At 43.2% G+C, this 27,989-nt stretch overlaps 1 protein-coding gene across 7 annotated transcripts in view; it reads right to left on the reverse strand.

Annotated features, from left to right (window-relative positions):
- palld (palladin, cytoskeletal associated protein) overlaps window positions 1–27,989 on the reverse strand; it is a 102,377-nt gene that overhangs the window by 67,668 nt on the left and 6,720 nt on the right. The window lies entirely within an intron of this gene.

Genomic DNA, 27,989 nt, shown 5'->3' on the forward strand with positions numbered 1-27,989 from the left:
GGCCGGATTTCTGTACAGCACTTTGAGATATCAGCTGATGTAAGAAGGGCTTTATAAATACATTTGATTTGATTAGTTATGATGGAACTAGACCCATTTAGAGCGCATAGCACCTGGTCAGTAAGGGACAGATGGCTGTAAACCCTGCCTGATCATGTCCTGCACAGCACACACACCCAGCCCTGAGACCGGCTACAGCCCTCACACTCCAAACGCTTACTGTACACAGAGATGGGCAGTATTTCTGTTGCATCTATGTGAAATATGTACAGTGTATTCAGAAAGTATTCAGACCCCTGGACTTTTCCAAATTTCGTTACATTACAGCATATTCTAAAATGTATTAAATTAATTGTTTTCTTCATCGATCTACACACAATACCCCATAATGACATAATGACATGTAGTAAAAAATATATATATATATTTCAATTACTCCTGAGTATTTTGCATTACACTGGGCTAAACTACACTCCAATGTATTTTGTAACAAGATACTTTCAAGAGCTGTAATTTGTATTTTCAAAATACATAAACGTTTTCTATACCACTTTGATAGCGGTTCACCATTTTGTGGCCCCCATTCACCCCGCATGGTATCAGAAGTCTGATGGCACTATGGTGTGAAAATGTGTGTCTGTTAATGAGCAAAATGTAAATGTATATGTAAAAATGAACAATTAGAAAGCCTACTGAGTATTATTCTAATGAGCTCAGCCCTAATAATAATACCCAGTGTGCTTTGCAGTTAATTTTGGTATGTTCATTATCACATATACATTTTGGTCATTAACAGACACACTTATCAAGACTGACTTACAGTCAGTGCATTCAACTAAGGTAGATAAACAACAACATATCACAGTCACAGTATTAAATATAAGTGTTTGGAAGTTTATTTTTGATACATTAATCTTTATGGTATTTTGTAATTGTATTTAGTAGTTTTTCCCCATCCTGACTGTACAGTTAACATACAGTAAAGTGGTTGAGGTTTCTCCAGTGCACTGGGTCAAGGCCTGATACAAGAGCTAACATAAAATGCAGAATGAAAAACTACACTCAGTGAAATGCTCTGCAGGGGTTCAGGTTTTGTGGTTTACAGCGTTGGGTGAATTGCCCAGTGATATTTTGGTCTGTGTGTGTCAATGGCGGCGCCGTCTGAGTGGCTGCCACTGGGACGAAGCAGCAGGTGGAATTATTTATGGTACTTGTTGCTAGGAGGAGTTGATACTATAGACAGTGTGTGTGTGTGTGAGAGTGAGTGAGTGAGTGAGTGAGTGAGTGAGTGAGTGAGTGAGTGAGTGAGTGAGTGGGTGAGTGAGTGAGTGAGTGTGAGGGTTGGGCTCAATTCAGAATTGTAGAATTGACTCCTACTGAACTCATGGTACTTGTTGCTAGGAGGGGTTAATACTATAGACAATGTGTGCGTGCGTGAGAGAGAGAGAGAGACACTAGCGGTTCTGGGGGGGGGGCAGTGCCCCTGTGACAACAATTTTGGACTCCCTTGTGGTCCCCCTAAATGTGGAGTAAGAAATAATTTTATACTCCACATTGAGAGAGAGAGAGAGAGAGAGAGAGAGAAAAAGAGAGAGAGAGAGAGAGATAGAGAGATAGAGAGAGAGAGGCAAAGAGAGAGAGAGAGAGAGAGAGAGAGAGAGAGAGAGAGAGAGAGAGAGAGAGAGAGAGAGAGAGAGAGAGAGAGAGAGAGAGAGAGAGAGAGAGAGAGAGAGAGAGAGAGAGTGTGTGTGTGGTTCTGGGTTGGGCTCAAGTCAGAATTTTAGAATTGACTCCTGTTGAACTCATGAGTTGAAATTCTAATTGAATTCGCCACACCTCACATGTTGTAGAATTTCAATTTGAGTTTGAGTGACAGGAAGTAGATTTAAATTCAGTGCAATTCAAAGAAATTCCACTCAGAACATGAGAGTGCCATTCAATCTGACAGGTCACACTTCCAAATACTGCAAAATATATAACTTCTCTCTGTAAACAATGTTCATATAATTTTTTTACCTTTGTGGATAGAATAGCTAGTTACTGTGTATTTCCACAGATCATTTCATTTGTTTGGCTTCCTTTTGAAGGCATCAGGGTCAACTTGAGGGATACTGGTGCATTCTGGGAAATATAGTCAAGTCAAATAAAATTGTAATAAATTTGTCACGTGCCGAATACAACCTTACTGTGAAATGCTTACTTACAAGCCCTTAAATCAACAATGCAGTTTTAAGAAAATAGAGTTAAGAAAATATTTCTTAAATAAACAGAAGTTTAAAAAGTAACACAATAAAATAACAATAACGGGGCTATATACGGGTGGTACCGATACCAAGTCAATGTGCGGGGGTACAGGTTTGTTGAGGTAATTTGTACATGTAGGTAGGGGTAAAGTGACTATGCATAGAAAATAAACAGCGGGGGTTTAAGTGATTAATGAAATATAATAACTTTTATAGTAACTTTGAATATTCGCATACAGGTTTTGTTTTCCATAATCATTCATTTTAAGTGTTTGTCCTGAAAATCGATTGTTTCAACAATATTTGATATGTATGTACACTACCGTTAAAAAGTTTGGGGTCACTTTAATGTCCTTGTTTTTGAAAGAAAAGCACTTTTTTTGTCCATTAAAATAACATCAAATTGATCAGAAATACAGTGTAGACATAGTTAATGTTGTAAATGACTATTGTAGCTGGAAACGGCTGATTTATTTTATGGAATATCTACATAGGCATACAGAGGCCCATTATCAGCAACCATCACTCCTGTGTTACAATGCCACGTTGTGTTAGCTAATCCAAGAGGAAGAGGACAAGTACATTAGAGTGTCTAGTTTGAGAAACAGAGGCCTCACAAGTCCTCAACTGGCAGCTTCATTAAATAGTACTAGCAAAACACCAGTCTCAACGTCAACAGTGAAGAGGCGACTCCTGGATGCTGGCCATCTAGGCAGAGTTGCAAAGAAAAGCCATATCTCAGACTGGCCAATAAAAATAAAAGATTAAGATGGGCAAAAGAACACAGACACTGGACAGAGGAACTGATAATGCTGATAATGGGTCTCTGTACACCTATGTAGATATTCCAGAAAAAATCTGCCATTTCCAGCTACAATAGTCATTTACAACATTAAATATGTCTACACTATATTTCCAATCAATTTGATGTTATTTTAATGGACAAAAAATGTACTTTTCTTTCAAAAACAAGGACATTTCTAAGTGACCCCAAACTTTTGAACGGTAGTGTATATAATGACATGTTTGATGTTTTATGTACAATGTGTCTATTTTTATAGATTACACCTAATACAGAATAGAAGAGGCATTTGAATTTCATAGAATTTTACTATTTTCTATAATTCAAATAAAAAATTGCAATTCTGTGTCCTGTTTACTACTTCAATTCAAATTCAAGAACTGAATTGGAATTTTTAAGGCATTCTCAATGAAGTTCTGAATTGAGCCCAACTCTTGTGTGTGTGTGTGTGTGTGTGTGTGTGTGTGTGTGTGTGTGTGTGTGTGTGTGTGTGTGTGTGTAAGTGTGTAAATGGGTGACTGGGTGAGGGCAAGAGTGTGTAACCCACTACGATGAACACACACACCCACATACATAAACCAATGGTGGGCTGGTTCCTGCTGCTCACTCCCAGTTTGTTTATTCTCTAGCTAGGTTTTGGTTTCTCTAGCTAGGGTTTGGTTTCGCTAGCTAGGGTTTGGTTTCTCTAGCTAGGGTTTGGTTTCTCTAGCTAGGGTTCGGTTTCTCTAGCTAGGGTTCGGTTTCTCTAGCTAGGGTTCGGTTTCTCTAGCTAGGGTTTGGTTTCTCTAGAAAGGGTTTGGTTTCTCTAGAAAGGGTTTGGTTTCTCTAGAAAGGGTTTGGTTTCTCTAGCTAGGGTTTGGTTTCTCTAGCCAGGGTTTGGTTTCTCTAGAAAGGGTTTGGTTTCTCTAGAAAGGGTTTGGTTTCTCTACAAAGGGTTTGGTTTCTCTACAAATGGTTTGGTTTCTCTAGCTAGGGTTTGGTTTCTCTAGAAAGGGTTTGGTTTCTCTAGAAAGGGTTTGGTTTCTCTACAAAGGGTTTGGTTTCTCTAGCTAGGGTTTGGTTTCTCTAGCTAGGGTTTGGTTTCTCTAGCTAGGGTTTGGTTTCTCTAGCTAGGGTTCGGTTTCTCTAGCTAGGGTTTGGTTTCTCTAGCTAGGGTTCGGTTTCTCTAGCTAGGGTTTGGTTTCTCTAGCTAGGGTTTGGTTTCTCTAGAAAGGGTTCTGTTTCTCTAGCTAGGGTTTGGTTTCTCTAGAAAGGGTTCTGTTTCTCTAGCTAGGGTTTGGTTTCTCTAGAAAGGGTTCGGTTTCTCTAGCTAGGGTTCGGTTTCTCTAGCTAGCGTTTGGTTTCTTTGGAAGGGGTTTGGTTTCTCTAGCTAGGGTTTGGTTTCTCTAGAAAGGGTTTGGTGTCTCTAGAAAGGGTTTGGTTTCTCTAGAAAGGGTTTGGTTTCTCTAGCTAGGGTTTGGTTTCTCTAGCTAGGATTTGGTTTCTCTAGAAAGGGTTTGGTTTCTCTAGCTAAGGTTTGGTTTCTCTAGCTAGGGTTTGGTTTCTCTAGAAAGGGTTTGGTTTCTCTAGCTAGGGTTTGGTTTCTCTAGAAAGGGTTTGGTTTCTCTAGAAAGGGTTTGGTTTCTCTAGCTAGGGTTTGGTTTCTCTAGCTAGGGTTTGGTTTCTCTAGAAAGGGTTTGGTTTCTCTAGAAAAGGTTTGGTTTCTCTAGCTAGAGTTTGGTTTCTCTAGAAAGGGTTTGGTTTCTCTAGAAAGGGTTTGGTTTCTCTAGAAAGGGTTTGGTTTCTCTATCTAGGGTTTGGTTTCTAGGGTTTGGTTTCTCTAGCTAGGGTTTGGTTTCTCTAGCTAGGGTTCGGTTTCTCTAGCTAGGGTTTGGTTTCTCTAGCTAGGGTTTGGTTTCTCTAGAAAGGGTTTGGTTTCTCTAGAAAGGGTTTGGTTTCTCTAGCTAGGGTTCGGTTTCTCTAGCTAGAGTTTGGTTTCTCTAGCTAGGGTTTGGTTTCTCTAGAAAGGGTTTGTTTCTCTAGCTAGGGTTTGGTTTCTCTAGAAAGGGTTTGGTTTCTCTAGCTAGGGTTCGGTTTCTCTAGCTAGGGTTTGGTTTCTTTGGAAGGGGTTTGGTTTCTCTAGCTAGGTTTTGGTTTCTCTAGCTAGGGTTCGGTTTCTCTAGAAAGGTTTTGGTTTCTCTAGAAAAGGTTTGGTTTCCCTAGAAAGGGCTTGGTTTCTCTAGCTAGGGTTTGGTTTCTCTAGCTAGGGTTTGGTTTCTCTAGCTAGGGTTTGGTTTCTCTAGAAAGTGTTTGGTTTCTCTAGCTAGGGTTTGGTTTCTCTAGCTAGGGTTTGGTTTCTCTAGCTAGAGTTTGGTTTCTCTAGCTAGGGTTCGGTTTCTCTAGAAAGGGTTTGGTTTCTCTAGCTAGAGTTTGGTTTCTCTAGAAAGGGTTTGATTTCTCTAGAAAGGGTTTGGTTTCTCGCTAGGGTTTGGTTTCTCTAGAAAGGGTTTGGTTTCTCTAGAAAGGGTTTGGTTTCTCTAGCTAGGGTTTGGTTTCTCTAGCTAGGGTTTGGTTTCTCTAGCTAGGGTTTGGTTTCTCTAGAAAGGGTTTGGTTTTTCTAGCTAAGGTTTGGTTTCTCTAGCTAGGGTTTGGTTTCTCTAGCTAGGGTTTGGTTTCTCTAGCTGGGGTTTGGTTTCTCTAGAAAGGGTATGGTTTCTCTAGCTAGGGTTTGGTTTCTCTAGAAAGGGTTTGATTTCTCTAGAAAGGGTTTGGTTTCTCGCTAAGGTTTGGTTTCTCTAGAAAGGGTTTGGTTTCTCTAGAAAGGGTTTGGTTTCTCTAGCTAGGGTTTGGTTTCTCTAGCTAGGGTTTGCTTTCTCTAGCTAGGGTTCGGTTTCTCTAGCTAGGGTTTGGTTTCTCTAGCTAGGGTTTGGTTTCTCTAGAAAGGGTTTGGTTTCTCTAGCTAGGGTTCGGTTTCTCTAGCTAGGGTTTGGTTTCTCTAGCTAGGGTTTGGTTTCTCTAGAAAGGGTCTGTTTCTCTAGCTAGGGTTTGGTTTCTCTAGAAAGGGTTCGGTTTTTCTAGCTAGGGTTTGGTTTCTTTGGAAGGAGTTTGGTTTCTCTAGCTAGGGTTTGGTTTCTCTTGCTAGGGTTTGGTTTCTCTAGAAAGGGTTTGGTTTCTCTAGAAAGGGTTCGGTTTCTCTAGAAAGGGTTTGGTTTCTCTAGCTAGGGTTTGGTTTCTCTAGAAAGTGTTTGGTTTCTCTAGCTAGGGTTTGGTTTCTCTAGCTAGGGTTTGGTTTCTCTAGCTAGGGTTCGGTTTCTCTAGAAAGGGTTTGGTTTCTCTAGCTAGAGTTTGGTTTCTCTAGAAAGGGTTTGATTTCTCTAGAAAGGGTTTGGTTTCTCGCTAGGGTTTGGTTTCTCTAGAAAGGGTTTGGTTTCTCTAGAAAGGGTTTGGTTTCTCTAGAAAGGGTCTGGTTTCTCTAGAAAGGGTTTGGTTTCATATCCATTCCATTGGAGCTACGCTACTGTGATAATGACATGAAAATAACTGTGCGTGTATCCTCCGGCTTAAGTGAACATAAAACACAGGTAAATGAGACAATTAGTTTGACTGTATCTGGATGTTCCCATTACTAATAATAAGCTGGCCCACAGTAGTTCAACCTCAGGCCAGCTGTTGCTGAGTGCTCTCTGGTCTGTATAGAACCTGGCCTGCCCTGCCTTCTTTGTAATCATTAGGGCTATAACACAATGTTCAGGGAGGCTTGGTTCAGGAAGAGAGAGATCGTTTAGAACTGGAAGAGATGGTTCTGGCTGAGAGCATCAGGACTTTCCAAGATGTTAGTCAACTGACTGAGCATGAAGAGCCTCCTCCCTATGAACAGCCATTGCCTTATGAAAAACACACGTACAGTACAGTATCCACATTGCCCAACACAATCACTATCACATTACACACCCACTTCATATGGAAACACCCATAAACAAACATGTACACTCTTGCTTACACGTAGGCAAACCCATTTACACAGAATACGCTATTTCACTTTTTGAATGGGTCAAGTCAGTGTCGCAAGATATCATACAAGGTATGCATCATCATGACAACCTCCACATTCCCAAAGGAAACCAACTGACACAAACAAAAATAAGTTGGACCACTCATGAAGTCCACTTCGATGGGAGCATAAATTACAACAAATATGCAATGAATTGCAAATGTAATACAACAAAACAGACATCTAGGAAAACACGTTTAAACGTTTTCTAACCTCTAAACTGATTTATAATCTCAACATGGAGATGAGAGGATGCCACATTTTCAGCTGAGGCAAAACAAACAAGTGGTTGTCGTAAAAATGCCTGATGTGAGAATTTAAAATGTAGAGAGATTTGAAGAACATCCTCATGTTTCCATCTACCAGGCCAGTGAAGGATAAGAGAACAGGAAAGTTCATAGCAGGCTTTCAGACCATGAGGTGAACTTCATCTTAACTACAGTTTCTGCCGTAGCAGCAACATCAGTTCTGCTGACATACAGTACATGGACCACAGCAACAAAGAGTAGCCTGATCCATGACCAGGTCACATGCTATAGGCTCTGGGTCTCCTGTAGAACTATCCTTAGACCAATGAATGTGACCCCTGACCTCTGTCATCTGTTATTCCATTCAATGTCTTATTCCTCCAACACCCTTAGATGTTGCTGGCTCAATCAAACATCTAATTTGACTACTGCCTGTTTGTGACGAGTGGGGTAGACCTTTAACAAGGAGGAAGTGACAGACACTTAGGGCCATCTGGAGCCCATGACAGCAAAAGCCTTCCCAAACACACACACACACACAAACACATGCATACACAAATACTTACACAAACACACACGCACACACACACCTGCACCCATAGCCCAACCTCCTCTGCTTCCTGATGGTGGTGGTATATAGTGTTTGATAGATCACCTCTTATTTTATTTCCTTTTTTCACCTTTATTTAACCAGGTAGGCTAGGTGAGAACAAGTTATCATTTGCAACTGCGACCTGTCCAAGATAAAGCAAAGCAGTTTGACACATACAACACAGAGTTACACATGGAATAAACAAAACATACAGTCAATAATACAGTAGGAAAAAAGAAAACAAGAAGTCTATATACAGTGAGTGCAAATGAGGTAAGATAAGGGAGGTAAGGCAATAAATAGGCCATGGTGGCGAAGTAATTACAATATAGCAATTAAACACTGGAATGGTAGATGCGCAGAAGATGAATGTGCAAGTAGAGATACTGGGGTGCAAAGGAGCAAGATAAATAAATAAATACAGTATGGGGATGAGGTAGTTGGATGGCTATTTACAGATTGGCTATGTACAGGTGCAGTGATCTGTGAGCTGCTCTGACAGCTGGTGCTTAAAGCTAGTGAGGGAGATATGAGTCTCCAGCTTCAGTGATTTTTACAGTTCGTTCCAGTCATTGGCAGCAGAGAACTGGAAGGAAAGGCGGCCAAAGGAGGAATTGGCTTTGGGGGTGACCAGTGAGATATACCTGCTGGAGCGCGTGCTACGAGTGGATGCTGCTATGGTGACCAGTAAGCTGAGATAAGGCAGGGCTTTACCTAGCAAAGACTTGTAGATGACCTGGAGCCAGTGGGTTTGGCGACAAGTATGAAGCGAGGGCCAGCCAACGAGAGCGTACAGGTCGCAGTAGTGGGTTGTATATGGGGCTGTGAGAAAATGGATGGCACTGTGATAAACTGCATCCAATTTGTTGAGTTGAGTGTTGGAGGCTATTTTATAAATGACATCGCCGAAGTCGAGGATCGGTAGGATGGTCAGTTTTACGAGGGTATATTTGGCAGCATGAGTGAAGGATGCTTTGTTGCAAAATAGGAAGCCGATTCTAAATTTAATTTTGGATTGGAGATGCTTAATGTGAGTCTGGAAGGAGAGTTTACAGTCTAACCAGAAACCTAGGTATTTGTAGTTGTCCACATATTCTAAGTCAGAGCCGTCCAGAGTAGTGATGCTAGACGGGCGGGCAGGTGCGGGCAGTGATCGGTTGAAGAGCATGCATTTAGTTTTACTAGCATTTTAAGAGCAGTTGGAGGCCATGGAAGGAGAGTTGTATGGCATTGAAGCTCGTTTGGAGGTTAGTTAACACAGTGTCCAAAGAGGGGCCAGAAGTATACAGAATGGTGTCGTCTGTGTAGAGGTGGATCAGAGAATCACCAGCAGCAAGAGCGACATCATTGATGTATACAGAGAAGAGAGTCGGCCCGAGAATTGAACCCTGTGGCACCCCTCCTCTGTAAGGAGGAAACACAGGAATCCAGGAGAATGGGGTTAAAAACCATTGAAACTTCCTGAACAGATTTGAAACACAGGTTTAAAACACCCATTGATTGGAGCAGTAATGGTGAGTCTGAGAAAGTGTACCCAAACGCATTTCAGCCCAGCTTGAACAAAAAAGGAATCAGGTGCTCAACTTAGGGAAAAGCATTCCTTAACACCAGGACACTTCAACAGGTGTCTATCCAGGAAAATACAGAAAAATGAGCACTCTGTGTCTGCATTGATCCCTGGCCTCAGCATGATGTGAATTTCTAACTATTTTTATCTTTATCTTTCTCTCAGATGTTCCCCACAAATTAAAGGTCCAAATGTCAGAAGGTGAGTGTAGCTGGTGCATGAAAAACAAAGGCACAAGGTAAACAAATACACTTGACCAATAAACAACGGTAAACATTACGCACGGGTGAACACAGCACCCGTCGGAAAACCAGCCATCATGAACCGAACTGAACAGGGTTAAATACATGAACATGTAATTGGATAATGAAAACCAGGTGTGTAGAAAATAAAGACAAAACCAATGGAAAATGAAAGATGGATCAGCGATGGCTAGAAGACCGGTGACGTCGACCGCCGAACGAACAAGGAGAGGGACCGACCTTGGCGGAAGTCGTGACACCAAAGCAGCTGTTTTTATCTCAATATCAAATCATTTCAGGGTAACAATTGAGTATCTTCCTGAGATTGTTTTCAATTATTATGTTAAACAGAAACAAAAGTAGCTGCTTAGCAAAAAGCAATTTCTCAAGCAAGAATTTTGCTAGGACCGTCTGGGAGTGGTCTGAGGGGCCTAATTGGATGAGCCAAATGGGAGGGACATGTAACCTAAAAAGTAGCTGTTAATGGCAGAGAGGAGGGCAAACTCTCTTTCTTATTTGGTATATTAATGAACGTTATGGCAAAATGTTGATTTCTATACATTTGTAGATAAATAGACATACCCCAAAAAATTAAACATTCATGGGACGGCAATAAACAATAACTAGTAATGCCGCATAGTTCTAGAAAGGTCTGGACCTCACCTTTCTGATAAAAAAATAGTTATAAATTGCTGAGATGTACTGACTTTTGAGGACACAAGCTCAAGTGCATAGTACAAATACTATTAAAATATTAAAATACTAAAAATCATATGTTTTTTACTATTCAACAAAAGTGGAGGAATATGCCTTGAAATGACTGAAATGCTTTCTAAATATAATAACAATCAGATTATAAACTTCTCACTTTACGATTTCACCATTCTTATAACTGTAAAATAAATATGATCAACAAACGTTTACCGCTTGGTGATGTCGCCAGGCAGTCCAAAACCCCACCCATGCAAAGCAAGCAGACATTTCAGGCAGTCTTTTCAAACAGCTCTTACACTAAAATTAACTTTTAAAAAATAAGAATAATAATCTTTCACAGAATTTTCTACAACATAGTGTGGAAATATGTGAAAAAAACTGTCAAATCACGTTTTTGACTGCACTGCCCCTTTAAGAAAACCACCTTCAATGACAGACTGTCTCAGAAATCAGGCGCCATGTTAAACGTGTTCCTCACTCTGAACTCTGAGAAACATGTTGCCTAAGAGGAGCTATAGCCTACATCTAAACTGCTATAACTCTGAGTCATCGGAAGTCCTTGTTTTAAACTTAAGACAGTTATCTACTGTCTATCTGCTGCCAAAAAAATCTTGATATACAGTAGATGCTTAGAAAAGGCTGAACACTGATAAAATGCTGAAAAAGAATAAATGTGCCCTCTATAAATAACTATGAAGTGATCCTGTATGTTGTTGTTATCTCTTAGTTGAGAGAGATGACAGGGAGCAGCAGGAGACATATTACTCTGTAACCTCTCCAACCTCCAAACTCATCTCTTAACGCACAGACATGAGACGTCTCATCCTACCCTTTACATGAAAATGAATACCCCCACACGGACCCCCGAATACTACTATATGACATCATCACCAAACATAGTGCCTTATCACTGACCTGTGGGTCTGGGTCACAGAAAAACTGTGGCTGTGCGTGTAGAGTGGGAGGAGACGGGGGATGGGAAACAGGGACAGAGAACTGGAGGAGGAGAAAACGAGGAATGGAGATAATGACAATGGTGGAGAGAAGAGACAATATGAGAAAAGAGAGATGGAGATGGAGATACCTCTCCTGAGTCTGAGTGAGACAGTTTAACGCGTACAGCTGTAATCCTGTCACATGGACATGGATCTGGGAGGGAAAAACCCAACCTTGGGTTTATGAGTCCCATATGGCCCTCGTCTGGTCATAAAACAGGCTTGTACACTCACACAGACTGACACACGCTTGCACATTCACATTCAAATGAACACATAGTCAAACACACAATACACTTAAATGCACACGGTATGTTAAAATAGATACATACACACACCGTTTTACAAACCACCAGTTACTCACACAGGCAGTCACACAGTCTACACACAGTAATTCCATGAAGAATTCCTCCTTTTTAAATATCAGACAGATAATTGAATCAAGCCTTACAAGCCCTCAAACACTGGGTCCTGGGAGCCGCACAGGAATCCAACCCAAGACAAACAGCCCAAAATATCACACATCAAAAGGCATCTTACTGTAAGCTGAATCTAATGGTCGTGCCTTATCCAAGCATGATGAATGGCTGGAGGGAGTCATTATGCAGGTGAGCCCAGGAATGTAGCTCTGTGCTGTACTGTACCAGGCCTAGCTGTAGAACAGGCCCTCACCGCTGACTCACAACACACAGTGAACTGATCTCAGAACTGTAACTCTTCTGTTCGGATCAAGATTAGGAGATGTGACGTATTCAAGTATATCCCAGTCTCCTTTCATCCAAGTTCATAAGATCTATCATGGTTCTATAACCAAGTGTGTTCCAGAAACGTGCTTGTAACTTTGTGTTTGAGGTGTAGTTTGTATGTGCTTGAGGTATTATCTGTGTGCTTTAGGGGTACTTTGGACGTACTGTACGTTAGCTGATGAATGCTGCGCTACGCTAGTGTGTATGTCAGTGAGTATGTGATGAGATGCGATCAGTGTTTCCAGATGATGGGAGGTAAGTGCATGTCTAAGTGTTTACCCTGAGAGCTGAACTGGAACGGAGGACACTCAGAGTATCTGAAAAAGCTGTGGGAGATGTATTGTCCTGTCCCCTGTCCTTCTGTACTGTCTATAGCTAGTCTATAGCATTACCCGCCTCCAACGTCACGACTGCTGCCTTTGTCTGGCTCTGACACACTTTATGTCAAGTCTGGTATTTTACTTTCAACTCTCCAAACTGTCTCTCACTAATGCACTTATATAAATCTAACTCTGAATCCCCCTCTCTCTTCTCCTCTCCCTATCTACCTCCCTTTACCCTCTCTCTCCTCCTCTCCCTATCTACCTCCCTTTACCCTCTCTCTCCTCCTCTCCCTATCTACCTCCCTTTACCCTCTCTCTCCTCCTCTCCCTATCTACCTCCCTTTACCCTCTCTCTCCTCCTCTCCCTATCTACCTCCCTTTGCATTCTCTCTTTACCCTGTCTCTCCTCCTCTCCCTATCTACCTCCCTTTACCCTCTCTCTCCTCCTCTCCCTATCTACCTCCCTTTACCCTCTCTCTCCTCCTCTCCCTATCTACCTCCCTTTACCCTCTCTCTCCTCCTCTCCCTATCTACCTCCCTTTACCCTCTCTCTCCTCCTCTCCCTATCTACCTCCCTTTACCCTCTCTCTCCTCCTCTCCCTATCTACCTCCCTTTACCCTCTCTCTCCTCCTCTCCCTATCTACCTCCCTTTACCCTCTCTCTCCTCCTCTCCCTATCTACCTCCCTTTGCATTCTCTCTTTACCCTGTCTCTCCTCACTCCTCCTTTATCTCTCTCTGGTTTGGTAAGTTAGTCATTTTGTGTACAGACCCTGAGTTGACCATATACCACAGACATCAGGATTACCCTCAATATCAGCTATAATGTTAGCACAAATAGACATGGTCATAGACTTACAGGCAATGCTGTTACTTCCCTCGAACAATCATACACACAAAACAAAATGTGTAAATAGCATTAGCGAAGCTGTTTGTGTGTGATGTTAAGAGCCAGAGCACAGGAGGACCCTTCTTGTCCTTGATGCTCCAGGCTGCCAGACAGCGGAACTGGAAAAGTCTCACCTCCAGGGAGGAAACTTCACACCCTATCTCCAGCCCAGGAGAGTCCGGGTCCAGGGCCAGAAGGAAGGCTGGGAACCAACGGCTCACATGGTCATGCCTGCCGTTAACACACACTGACGAACAGCAGTGACACGTGTCCATCTGAAGGCTTTACTGCTGACGTGCTAGCTTACTGTACTTGTGTGTGCACCCCTCTGTTCAAGGGTGCATGTTTATATTTTTTTTTAATGGTATTTCACACTTTTATTGACACACTTTGGAATTCAGAGGGGGATACAGGTAGTTGGGATCCACAGTGGGAAGCTCAGACGCAGGGATTGAACCCCAGTGGGGAGTCTACATGTGATTGGTGCCAGGGAGTATTACCACTACACCACAGCTCTGCACATCAAACATACTGTATAAAAGTGTCAGTAATGATGCACTGTATGAGCATATGGATTGACTGATGATTGCTCTTACACCGTTACCTCACTACATTCGCAAACAGCATGGTGCTAACTACCAGAACACATCTACTCATGTATTTACACACACACACACATATTCACATACACATCCTTCAACCCACAGCATAGCGAGAACTACCTGTGAGTAATACTAAAACTTTCGCATATGCCTGCAAACAATAAAAAGACTGCAGAACCACCAGCATATCAGAAATCAGCTCCAAGTTATTTTAATTCTGGAAATCTGTTCCAAAGCATTGCCACGCTTGGGCTTCTTGAGGTCAATTTGCAGTCTACAAATTATTTGTAATTATATTCCGGACCGCAGCTGAATCTAGTTGATTATCCCTATCCTAAGCTTTGTCATTATTGAGAACTACGATTTGACATCATTCCCATGCACTGCTAACAAAAGGTATGAAAATGCCAGGTAGCTCTCCAACATGGGAGATGAAACGGGCCCATGAGGCAGATGTAAAAATGACAGCCATCCTAAAATGGGCCAAACAGTCAGCAGCAGCATTACAGTCCCACTACGTCATAGGTCGGTAGTGGATTGGTCGGCTGGCTGCTATGACCTCATACTGTAGCTGTTATTAAACGGAAAGAAAGAGGAAGGGCTAATGTATCTCTTTACTACTAGCAACATCACACTCTGCCAGCATCTCTTTTATCCCCCCTCCCCTATCACTCTCGTTCTCTCTTTTCTCATTTGAATCTCACATCTACCCATGTCTGTCCAGTTGTCTCAATATATGAGGATGAGGACCGAAGCCCTATGGTACCATATGATGTAGCTGATATGGATTACAGCTATAGCTGAGTTATCTGTCACACTAGGAGGGAAAAAAGAGTAAACATTGGTTGTGAAAATATGAGTTTTTAATTTAAACAAGAATCCTATATTTGATGACAAATTCCAACCTCAGCGTAGGGAATGCCGTGTGCTCCTGGTGATGGAAAAGCTGCCTTGTTTGGATTTCATCGCAAAATTCCTCTCTAGCTTCTCATCTTCCTCAAGTTTCCTCTGTGGTTGTGTGTGTTTGGTTTATCCCATGTAGCCAAGGCTGCTTCCCCACAGCTGTCTCCTTCTACGTCTTACTACCAACTCTAAACTCCAAGACCAGTTTAGAAAATGCTTTGTTTGCACGACAAGCAGTTATGGTGATGACAAGAAAGAACATTACACAAGCCTTTAAATAACACATCAAACACACAACAATTAAAGCTGGAATCATTAAAGGAGAAGTTTACCCAAAATCCAGAAACTCACAAGTGATTCAATATACTGAAACTAGTTCAGTGGAGTTTGCCCTCTCCCCCTCACTCTCTCTGTAATGCTGTACTGGCTGCACTTTATACAGGAAATCAAGGGAAGAAGGCAGAAAATTTCACATAAAAAAAACAACCCCGACACACACACATGCACACACACACACAGACACACACACATTGATAAACACACACACACACACAGACACACACACACCGTCCTAATGCCAAACAGGCCTCTCTCTCAGTATAAACTAGTGTATCACAGGCTGTATCACAACCGGCCGTGATTGGGAGTCTCATAGGGAGGCGCACAATTGGCCCAGCGTCATCCGGGTTTGGCCGTCATTGTAAATAAGAATTTGTTCTTAACTGACTTGCCTAGTTAAATAAAGGTTAAATAAATAAAAAAATCTAATTTCAAAATAAAAAAAAGGTTGAGGAGCTGGAGTGTACACTGAGGAATACCAGGCGCTCAGGGACCGTAGGACTCTCGCACCAAGACCACAGACGGCTGCAGTCGCCCATGACCACGGGAGACCGCGCCCAGCCATCAGGAATGCCTCTCCCAGTGGGAATGTAAAATGTTGACACTACTAGCTCATCACCAATTCGTTACCCTGAGAGTGAATGTACAAAAGGCCTGTATAGAGGTGAGGACGGGGGATCTCTTGCCAAGACCTGGCAACCCCATCAAAGCCCCTACCCAGGGGAAATTAGCGTTAAAATGAGGTGCAACCATTAAAGACAGATTGGTGGGAATTAAAGGGAGATACAAACACTCAACACCTATGCAAACACACCACACACACACACACACACACACACAGACACACACACAATCATGTACACACCTGAGAACACACTCACACTAGAGAGAAAATTAGCTAATGAAATTAGTGTAATGAGGAACAAAGGGTAGGGATAATAGCACATAGAAAACGTGTGTGCGTGAGAATGCCTTTTGAGACAAGCATGCCAGTGGGTAATATGCAAACGGAGGGGGTGGGGGGGCAGGAAGGAAGGAAAAGCTATCTATTTAGTATCTGTGCTGGTATCTCATTTGATAAGATTAGCAGTTGATGTGCTTGTTAGAATCAATCTTATCAGCAGACTCAACAGCCTTGGTTTCTCTAATGACTGCCTCGCCTGGTTCACCAACTACTTCTCTGATAGAGTTCAGTGTGTCAAATCGGAGGGCCTGTTGTCTGAACCTCTGGCAGTCTCTATGGGGGTGCCACGGGGTTCAGTTCTCAGGCCGACTCTTTTCTCTGTATATATTAATGATGTCCCTCTTGCTGCTAGTGATTCTCTGATCCACCTCTACGCAGATGACACCATTCTGTATACATCTGGCCCTTCCTTGGACAATGTGTCAACAAACCTCCAAACGAGCTTCAATGCCATGCAACACTCCTTCCATGGCCTCCAACTGCTCTTAAATGCTAGTAAAACTAAATGCATGCTCTTCAACCGATCGCTGCCCGCACCCGCCCGCCCGCCTAGCATCACTACTCTGGACTGTTCTGACTTAGAATATGTGGACAACTACAAATACCTAGGAGTCTGGTTAGACTGTAAACTCTCCTTCCAGACTCACATTAAGCATCTCCAATCCAAAATTACATCTAGAATCGGCTTCCTACTTCACAACAAAGCCTCCTTCACTCATGCTGCTAAACATACCCTCGTAAAACTGACTATCCTACCGATCCTTGACTTTGGCGATGTCATTTACAAAATAGCCCCCAACACTCTACTCAGCAAATTGGATGTAGTCTATCACAGTGCCATCCGTTTTCTCACCAAAGCCCCATATACTACCTACCACTGCGACCTGTATGCTCTCGTTGGCTGGCCCTCGCTACATATTTGTCACCAAACCCACTGGCTCCAGGTCATCTATAAGTCCTTGCTAGGTAAAGCCCTGCCTTATCTCAGCTCACTGGTAACCATAGCAACACCCACACGTAGCACACGCTCTTGCAGGTATATTTCACTGGTCATCCCCAAAGCCAACACCCCCTTTGGCTGCCTTTCCTTCCAGTTCTCTGCTGCTAATGACTGGAACGAATTGCAAAAATCACTGAAGCTGGAGACATATCTCCCTCACTAACTTTAAGCATCAGCTGTCTGAGCAGCTTACCAATCACTGTACCTGTACACAGCCCATCTGTAAATAGCCTATCCAGCTACCTCATCCCATATTATTAATTTTTTTGCTCTTTTCCCAACCAGTATCTCTACCTGCACATCATCATCTGCAGATCTATCACTCCAGTGTTAATGCTAAATTGTAATTATTTCGCCACTATGGCCTATTTATTGCCTTACCTCCCTAATTTTACTACATTTGCACACACTGCACATAGATTTTTCTATTGTGTTGACTGTACGTTTGTTTATCCATGTGTAACTCTGTGTTGTTGTTTTTGTCACACTGCTTTGCTTTATCTTGGCCAGGTCGCAGTTGTAAATGAGAACTTGTTCTCAACTGGCCTACCTGGTTAAATAAAGGTGAAATAAAAAATAAATAAGAAATCATGACCTTCCTAAGAAGTTGCTATGACAGATAATAAACCTTGTCCATATTATCAAGGCTATCTCCACAGCCAGGTATCTATGGATAGATATCTCTTTACTACTAGCAACATCACACTCTGCCAGCATCTCTTTTATCCCCCCTCCCCTATCACTCTCGTTCTCTCTTTTCTCATTTGAATCTCACATCTACCCATGTCTGTCCAGTTGTCTCAATATATGAGGATGAGGACCGAAGCCCTATGGTACCATATGATGTAGCTGATATGGATTACAGCTATAGCTGAGTTATCTGTCACACTAGGAGGGAAAAAAGAGTAAACATTGGTTGTGAAAATATGAGTTTTTAATTTAAACAAGAATCCTATATTTGATGACAAATTCCAACCTCAGCGTAGGGAATGCCGTGTGCTCCTGGTGATGGAAAAGCTGCCTTGTTTGGATTTCATCGCAAAATTCCTCTCTAGCTTCTCATTTTCCTCAAGTTTCCTCTGTGGTTGTGTGTGTTTGGTTTATTTGTATGTCATTCTTAAAATATTATAATTAAATAGCAAGGAATATGCAGGCTAAATGCTAAACATTCTGTAAAATGTTGATGAAACAACATAACCTTTAGCTCCTAGCCGTTGTTCACTGCATCCATGTGGTACTTTTCCGCAGTATATCACCCCTGATATCACATTACAGGGTAATTCCCAAAACACAACCCCTTTGCAACTCCTGGGGTACAACCGCAGGGAACAGATGTGACTGTGACACACACACACACACACACACACACACACACACACACACACACACACACACACACACACACACACACACACACACACAGGGAGGTACATTCATCCTTAAAATCCTCACATACATGCAGACCCCACTTGGCCTATGTAAACAAACCCTGCATGCATAAATCCATACAGCGCCTACAAGGCCTGGGTGCAATTTACACTGTCTGCTATGCCAAACCCAATGTTTACATACTGGCATGCCTCTCCACACCTGGAACTGATTGGGTGTATTGTAGAAGTATAAGATCCCTGTACAGTTCGAATGAAGATGTTACTTATTCCTTGTCTGCAATGTAGGAGGGGATATGACCTCTCAAATCAAATCAAATTTTATTTGCCACATGCGCCGAATACAACAGGTGTAGACCTTACAGTGAAATGCTTACTTACAAGCCCTTAACCAACAATGCTTTAAGAAGTTAAGAAAAAAAATATGTGTTAAGTAAAAAATAGAAAATAGATAACAAAAGTAACAAAAATATTTAACAGCAGCAGTAAAATAACAAGCAAGGCTATATACAGGGGGTACTGGTACAGAGTCAATGTGCGGGGGCACCGGTTAGTTGAGGTAATTGAGGTAATATGTACATGTAGGTAGAGTTAAAGTGACTATGCATAGATTATAAACAGTGAGTAGCAGCAGCATAAAAGAGGGGTCTGGATAGCCATTTGATTAGCTGTAATGGGAGTCTTATGGCTTGGGGGTAGACGCTGTTAAGAAGCCTTTAGGATCTCGACTTGGCGCTCCGGTACCAATTGCCGTGCGGTAGCAGAGAGAACAGTCTATGACTAGGGTGGCTGGAGTCTTTGACAATTTTTAGGGCCTTCCTCTGACACTGCCTGATATAGAGGTCCTGGATGGCAGGAAGCTTGGCCCCAGTGATGTACACTACCCTCTGTAGTGCCTTGTGGTCGGAGGCCGATCAGTTGCCATACTAGGCAGTGATGCAACCAGTCAGGATGCTCTTGATGGTGCAGCTGTATAACATTTTGAGGATCTGAGGACCCGTGCCAAAAATGTTCAGTCTCCTGAGGGGGAATTGGCTTTGTCGTGCCCTCTTCACGACTGTCTTAGTGTGTTTGGACCATGGTGTATTATAGAACTAGGGCCTGTCCAGAACCAGGAATATTGGGTAGAATTTTATAGGGAAAGTGTCTTTTGGCATGGATTCTCTGGTACTCAACATTTTCCTGACGTTGTCCCCACAGTGACCATACGTACATTTCCCAAACAGAAGCCATTGATTACAGGCAACATCCGCATTGAGCTAAAGGCTAGAGCTGCCGCTTTCAAGGAGCGGGACACTAATCCGGACGCTTATAAGAAATCCTGCTATACCTTCAGACAAAGCATCAAACAAGCAAAGCGGCAATACAGGATTAAGATTGAATCCTACTACACTGATGCTCTAATGCTTGTCGGATGTGGCAGGGCTTGAAAACGATTAAGTTCTACAAAGGGAAACCCAGACGCGAGATGCCCAGTGACACGAGCCTACCAGACGAGCTAAATGCCTTTTATGCTCGCTTCGAGGCAAGCTACACTGAAGCATGCACGAGAGCACCAGCTGTTCTGGATGACTGTGTGTTAACTCTTTTGGTAGCCGATACAAGCAAGACCTTTAAACAGGTCAACATTCACAAAGCCGCGGGGCCAGACGGATTACTAGGACGTGTACTCTAACCCTATTACAGGGGCTGAGTCACATCTTCCATGCCGTCCATGGGAGGGGTGCGTCACTTGAGTGGGTTGAGTCACTGACGTGGTCTTCCTGTCTGGGTTGGCGCCCCCCCCTTGGGTTGTGCCATGGCGGAGATTTTGTGGGCTATACTCGGCCTTGTCTTCGGACGGTAAGTTGGTGGTTGTAGACATCCCTCTAGTGGTGTGGGGGCTGTGCTTTGGCAAAGTGGGTGGGGTTATATCCTGCCTGTTTGGCCCTGTCCGGGGGTATCATCGGATGGGGCCACAGTGTCTTCTGATCCCTCCTGTCTCAGCCTCCAGTATTTATGCTGCAGTAGTTTATGTGTCGGGGGGCTAGGGTCAGTCTGTTACATCTGGAGTATTCTCTTGTCTTATCCGGTGTCCTGTGTGAATTTAAATATGCTCTCTCTAATTCTCTCTTTCTCTCTTTCTTTCTTTCTCTCGGAGGACCTGAGCCCTAGGACCATGCCTCGGGACTACCTGGCATGATGACTCCTTGCTGTCCCCAGTCCACCTGGCCATGCTGCTGCTCCAGTTTCAACTGTTCTGCCCGCGGCTACGGAACCCTGACCTGTTCACCGGATGTGCTTGTTGCACCCTCGACAACTACAATGATTATTATTATTTGACCATGCTGGTCATTTATGAACATTTTAACATCTTGACCATGTTCTGTTATAATATCCACCCGGCACAGCCAGAAGAGGACTGGCCACCCCTCATAGCCTGGTTCCTCTCTAGGTTTCTTCCTAGGTTTTTGGCCTTTCTAGGGAGTTTTTCCTAGGGAGTTTTTCCTAGCCACCGTGCTTCTTTCACATGCATTGCTTGCTGTTTGGGGTTTTAGGCTGGGTTTCTGTACAGCACTTTGAGATTTCAGCTGATATACGAAGGGCTATATAAATAAATTTGATTTGATTTGATTTGATTAGAAAGCAAATTATGGACTCTTCTTTAAATCTGCGTATTCCTCCAAAGCTCAGTTGTCCTAAGTCTGCACAACTCTGCCAGGACCTAGGATCAAGGGAAACACTCAAGGGTTTTAGTACTATATCTCTTGACACATTGATGAAAATAATCATGGCCTCTAAACCTTCAAGCTGCATACTGGACCCTAATCCAACTAAACTACTGAAAGAGCTGCTTCCTGTGCTTGGCCTTCCTATGTTGAACATAATAAACTGCTCTCTATCCACCGGATGTGTACCAAACTCACTAAAAGTGGCATAAATAAAGCCTCTCTTGAAAAAGCCAAAGCTTGACCCAGAAAATAGTAAAAACTAAATGGCCTTTATCGAATCTCCCATTCCTCTCCAAAATGTTTGCCTTCCTGAAGACAAACAATGCATACGAAATGCTTCAGTCTGGTTTTAGACCCCATCATAGCACTGAGACTGCACTTGTGAAGGTGGTAAATGACCTTTTAATGGCGTCTGACTGAGGCTCTGCATCTGTCCTTGTGCTCCTAGACCTTAGTGTTGCTTTTGATACCATCGATCACCACATTCTTTTGGAGAGATTGGAAACCCAAATTGGTCTACACAGACAAGTTCTGGCCTGGTTTAGATCTTATCTGTCGGAAAGATATCAGTTTGTCTGTGAATGGTTTGTCCTCTGACAAATCAACTATAAATTTTGGTGTTCCTCAAGGTTCCGTTTTAGGACCACTATTGTTTTCACTATATATTTTACCTCTTGGGGATGTCATTCGAAAACATAATGTTAACTTTCACTGCTATGCGGATGACACACAGCTGTACATTTCAATGAAACATGGTGAAGCCCCAAAATTGCCCTCACTGGAAGCCTGTGTTCCAGACATAAGGAAGTGGATGGCTGCAAACGTTCTACTTTTAAACTCGGACAAAACAGAGATGCTTGTTCTAGGTCCCAAGAAACAAAGAGATCTTCTGTTGAATCTGATAATTAATCTTGATGGTTGTACAGTCGTCTCAAATAAAACTATGAAGGACCTCTGCATTACTCTGGACCCTGATCTCTCTTTTGACGAACATATCAAGATTGTTTCAAGGACAGCTTTTTTCCATCTGAGTAACACAGCAAAAATCAGAAATTGTCAGTCCAAAATTGCTGCAGAAAAATTCATCCATGCTTTTGTTGCTTCTAGGTTAGACTACTTCAATGCTCTACTTTCCGGCTACCCGGATAAAGCACTAAATTAACTTCAGTTAGTGCTAAATACGGCTGCTAGAATCCTGACTAGAACCAAGAAATGTGATCATATTACTCCAGTGCTAGCCTCCCTACACTGGCTTCCTGTTAAGACAAGGGCTGATTTCAAGGTTTTACTGCTAACCTACAAAGAATTACATGGGCTTGCTCATACCTATCTTTCCGATTTGGTCCTGCCGTACATACCTACACGTACGCTACGGTCACAAGATGCAGGCCTCCTTATTGTCCCTAGAATTTCTAAGCAAACAGCTGGAGGCAGGGCTTTCTCCTATAGAGCTCCATTTTTATGGAATGGTCTGCCTATCCATGTGAGAGACGCAGACTCGGTCTCAACCTTTAAGTCTTTATTGAAGACTAATTTCTTCATTAGGTCCTATGATTGAGCATAGTCTGGCCCAGGAGTGTGAAGGTGAACGGAAAGGCACTGGAGCAACGAACCGCCCTTGCTGTCTCTGCCTAGCTGGTTCCCCTCTCTCCACTGGGATTCTCGGCCTCTAACCCTATTACAGGGGCCGAGTCACTGGCTTACTGGGGCTCTTCCATGCCGTCCCTAGGAGGGGTGCGTCACTTGAGTGGGTTGTGTCACTGACGTGGTCTTCCTGTCTGGGTTGGCGCCCCCCTTGGGTTGTGCCGTGGCGGAGATCTTAGTGGGCTATACTCGGCCTTGTCTCAGGATGGTAAGTTGGTGGTTGAAGACATCCCTCTAGTGGTGTGGGGGCTGTGCTTTGGCAAAGTGGGTGGGGTTATATCCTGCCTGTTTAGCCCGGATGGGGCCACAGTGTCTCCTGACCCCTCCTGTCTCAGCCTCCAGTATTTATGCTGCAGTAGTTTGTGTCGGGGGGCTAGGGTCAGTCTGTTATATCTGGAGTATTTCTCCTATCTTATCCGGTGTCCAGTGATGACTCCTTGTTGTCCCCAGTCCACCTGGCCGTGCTGCTGCTCCAGTTTCAACTGTTCTGCCTGCGGCTATGGAACCCTGACCTGTTCACTTTGATTACTATTATTTGACCATGCTGGTCATCTATGAACATTTGAACATCTTGGACATGTTCTGTTATAATCTCCACCCGGCACAGCCAGAAGAGGACTGGCCACCCCTCATAGCCTGGTTCCTCTCTAGTTTTCTTCCTAGGTTTTGGCTTTTCTATGGAATTTTTCCTAGCCACCGTGCTTCTACACCTGCATTGCTTGCTGTTTGGGGTTTTAGGCTGGGTTTCTGTACAGCACTTTGATATATGAGCTGATGTAAGAAGGGCTATATAAATACATTTGATTTGATGTGTTTAAACCCTTTACAATGAAGATCTGTGAAGTTATTTGGATTTTTACGAATTATCTTTGAAAGACAGGGTCCTGAAAAAGAGACGTTTCTTTTTTGCTGAGTTTATATACATTTTACGGGCACAGTATATTTTACTTTAATGATCTTCTATTTGTTTTTAGTCCCAGGCTTCAACTACCCTTACCCCTCCCATCCATCTCTGAACACCATCCAGTTTGATTTCTAGCTGCCATATATTTTCCCACTGTGCTGTGATGTTTCACATAAGTTCTGAACCTATATATATATATAAATACATTTGAAATTTGATCAATAATGTCACGCCCTGACCTTAGAGAGTCGTTTTATTTCTCTATTTGGTTAGGTCAGGGTGTGATGTGATGTGGGGTGGGCATTCTATGTTGTCTGTTTCTTTGTTTTTGACCGAGTATGGTTCCTAATCAGAGGCAGCTGTCTATCGTTATCTCTGATTGGGAATCATACTTAGGCAGCCTTTTCCCACCTGTGATTGTGGGATCTTATTTTTGTGTAGCTGCCTGTGAGCAGCCCAGAACGTCACGTTTTGGTTTTCTCCTGTTTTGTTGTTTGGTGAGTTTCATCTTCATTAAAAGGTTTGGAATTCCATGCACGCTGCGCCTTGGTTCATTTATGATCGGGAGTTTGAAGATAGTGAATGCGATAAATGAGTTAAGGACCCTGGGACTCAACACCTCCCTCTGCATCATGGACTACCTGATGGGCTGCCCCCAGGTGGTAAGGGTAGGCAACAGCACATCTGCCACTGATCCTCAACACTGAGGCCCCTCAGGAGTGTGTACTTAGTCCCCTCCTGTATTCCCTGTTCACCCACGACTGCGTGGCCAAACACGACTCCAACACCATCATTAAGTTTGCTGACGACACAAGTGGTAGGCCTCACCACCGACAATGATGAGACAGCCTATATGGAGGAGGTCAGAGAACTGTCAGTGTGGTGGCAAGACAGCAACCTCTCCCTCAATGTAAGCAAGACAAAGGAGCTGATCGTGGACTACAGGAAAAGACGGGCCGAACAGGCCCCCATTAACATCGGCGGGGCTGTAGTGGAGCGGGTCAACAGTTTCAAGTTCCTTGGTGTCCACATCACCAACGAACTATCATGGTCCAAACACACCAAGACAGTCGTGAAGAGAGCACGACAAAACCTTTTTCCCCTCAGGAGACTGAAAAGATTTGGCATGGGTCCCCAGATCCTCAAAAAGTTCTACAGCTGCACCATCGAGAGCATCCTGACCAGTTGCATCACTGCCTGGTATGGCAACTGCTCGGCATCTGACCGTAAGGCGCTACAAAGGGTAGTGCGTACGGCCCAGTACCCTGGGGCTAAGCTTCCTGCCATCCAGGAAGTGTCAGAGGAAAGCCGATAAAATTGTCAGACTCCAGTCACCCAGGTCATGGACTGTTTTCTCTGCTACCGCATGGCAAGCGGTACCGGAGCTTCAAGTCTAGGACCAAAATCTCCTTAACAGCTTCTACCTCCAAGCCATAAGAATGCTGAACAATTAATCAAATGGCAACCGGACTATTTACGTTGACCCCCCCCCCCCCCCCCCCCCCCATTTGTTTTGTTTATTGTTATTTTGTTGTCTTACTTTTTACGATTTTTTTTACTTTCGTTTATTTGATAAATATTTTCATAACTGTTCTTGCACTGCACTGTTGGTTAAGGGCTTGTAAGTAAGCATTTCCCGGTAAGTTCTACACTTGTTGTGTTCGGCGCATGTGACAAATAAAGTTTGATTTGAATAGTCTTCACCAGGATACGAGGCCTGTTCTCTTTATACCACACACCATTCCCAGAGGCAGTCTGAATGTTATTGTGTGTGTGTGTCCTAGTGAGTGAGATGGATGAAGAGCAGAGGAACAGTGTGTTTACGAAACGCCTTAGCTCAGCCTTTTAACCCCACTGTATTTACCCTGATACACCATCCATTTACCTGGAGAACACACAAAATATACACAACTGAAGCAGTTGCCTGGATGTTGAGGTGGAAAACCCCTGACATTTGTTCATACCAGTGAAACCAACACCAGTAGATGTTCTTACATATCTATTTCAACATGTTGTCAACATATTCATTTAATACTGGGATGTCATTTGAACTTCCTAGACATTGCAGATTCCATTGGGGACTGTGAAGACATTGTGCAACATGTTTAGGAATTATAAACACCATAGTGCCACCTAGTGTCAATAGACAGAAAACAAGTCAAGCCTTAAAAGTGGGTATGTGCAGGATAAAAGAAGTGACAAAACATCTGTGTGACGTTCTATCTGGATCCCCATGACTTGAAGTAAACAAGACCTCAGTTCCACATGAACAATGCATAGATAATTCAAGACTTCTAAACATCCAAATCACAATCCCAGACTGATTTTACAGCAACATTCACACATAAATATACTATGCTGAACAAAAATATATATGCAACATGTAAAGTGTTGGTCCCATGTTTCATGAGCTGAAATAAAAGATCCCAGAAATGTTCCAAACACACAAAAGGTTTATTTTTCTCAAATTTGTTTAGTGAGCATTTCTCCTTTGCCAAGATAATCCATCCACCTGACAGGTGTGGCATATCAAGAAGCAGATTAAACAGCATGCTCATTACACAGGTTTACCCTATGCGGGTTACAATCGAAGGCCACACTAAAATGTGCAGTTTTGTCACACAACACAATGCCACAGACGTCTCAAGTTTTGAAGGAACGTGCAATTGGCATGCTGACTGCACGAATGTCCACCAGAGCTGTTGCCAGAGATTTTAATGTTCATTTCTCTGTCATTTTAGAGAAACCGGCCTCACAACTGCAGACCACGTGTGACCATGCCAGCCCAGGACCTCCACATCCGGCTTCTTCACCTGCAGGATCGTTTGAGACCAGCCACCCGGACAGCTGACGAAACTGTGGGTTTGCACAACCAATGCATTTCTGCACATTTTACATTTTAGTCATTTAGCAGACGCTCTTATCCAGAGCGACTTACAGTAGTGAATGCATACATTTCATACAATTTCATTTAAAAAAATTCTGTGCTGGCCCCCCGTGGGAATCGAACCCACAACCCTGGCGTTGCAAACACCATGCTCTACCAACTGAGCTACAGCCGATGCACAAACTGTCAGAAACCATCTCAGGGAAGCTAATTTGCATAATCGTGACCTGACTGCAGTTTGGCATCATAACCGACTTCAGTGGGCAAATGCTCACCTTTGATGGCCACTGGTACGCTGGAGAAGTGTGCGCTTCACGGATGAATCCCGGTTTTAAATGTACTGGCAGATGGCAGATGGCATTGTGTGGGCGAGTGGTTTGCTGATGTCAACGTTGTGAACAGAATGCCCCATGGTGGCGGTGGGGTTATGGTATGGGCAGGCATAAGCTTCGGACAATGAACACAATTGCATTTGATCGATGGCAATTTGAATGCACAGAGATACAGTGACGAGATCCTGAGGTCCATTGTCGTGCCATTCATCGACCACCATCACCTTTTGTTTCAGCATGATAATGCTCGGCCCCATGTTGTAAGGATCTGTACACAATTCCTGGAAGCTGAACATTTCCCATTTCTTCCATGGCCTGCATACTCACCAGACATGTCATCCATTGAGCATGTTTGGGATGCTCTGGATTGACGTGTACGTAAGCGTGTTCCAGTTCCCGCCAATATCCAGCAACTTCACACAGCCATTGAAGAGGAGTGGAAAAACATTCCACAGGTCACAATCGACAGCCTGATCAACTCTATGTGAAGGTGACGTTGCGCTGTATGAGGCAAATGGTGGTCACACCAGATCTGACTGGTTTTCTGATCCACACCCCCTACCTTTTTTGTTAAGGGATCTGTGACCAACAGATGCATATTTGTATTCCCAGTCATGTGAAATCCATAGATTAGGGCCCAATGAATTTATTCAATTGACTGATTACCTTATCTGAACTGTAACCCAGTAAAATCTTTTAAATTGTTGCATGTTGCGTTTATATTTTTGTTCAGTGTATATATAGGTTAGGGAAAACACAAAACAAAAACAATATTCCAGTCTGAGCCCATATTAACCTCTCCCCCTCTTCCTCTCCCATTCACTCTCCCCCTCTCCATGACTGCATTGCTACACTGGCCGTGTCCGAATAATCACACTAGCATACTAAATAGTATGGGAAATGTTGAAAATATTACTCTGAATGC

The sequence above is a fragment of the Salmo trutta genome, chromosome 22 (assembly GCF_901001165.1).
Source record: "Salmo trutta chromosome 22, fSalTru1.1, whole genome shotgun sequence".
Taxonomy (NCBI): Eukaryota; Metazoa; Chordata; class Actinopteri; order Salmoniformes; family Salmonidae; genus Salmo; species Salmo trutta.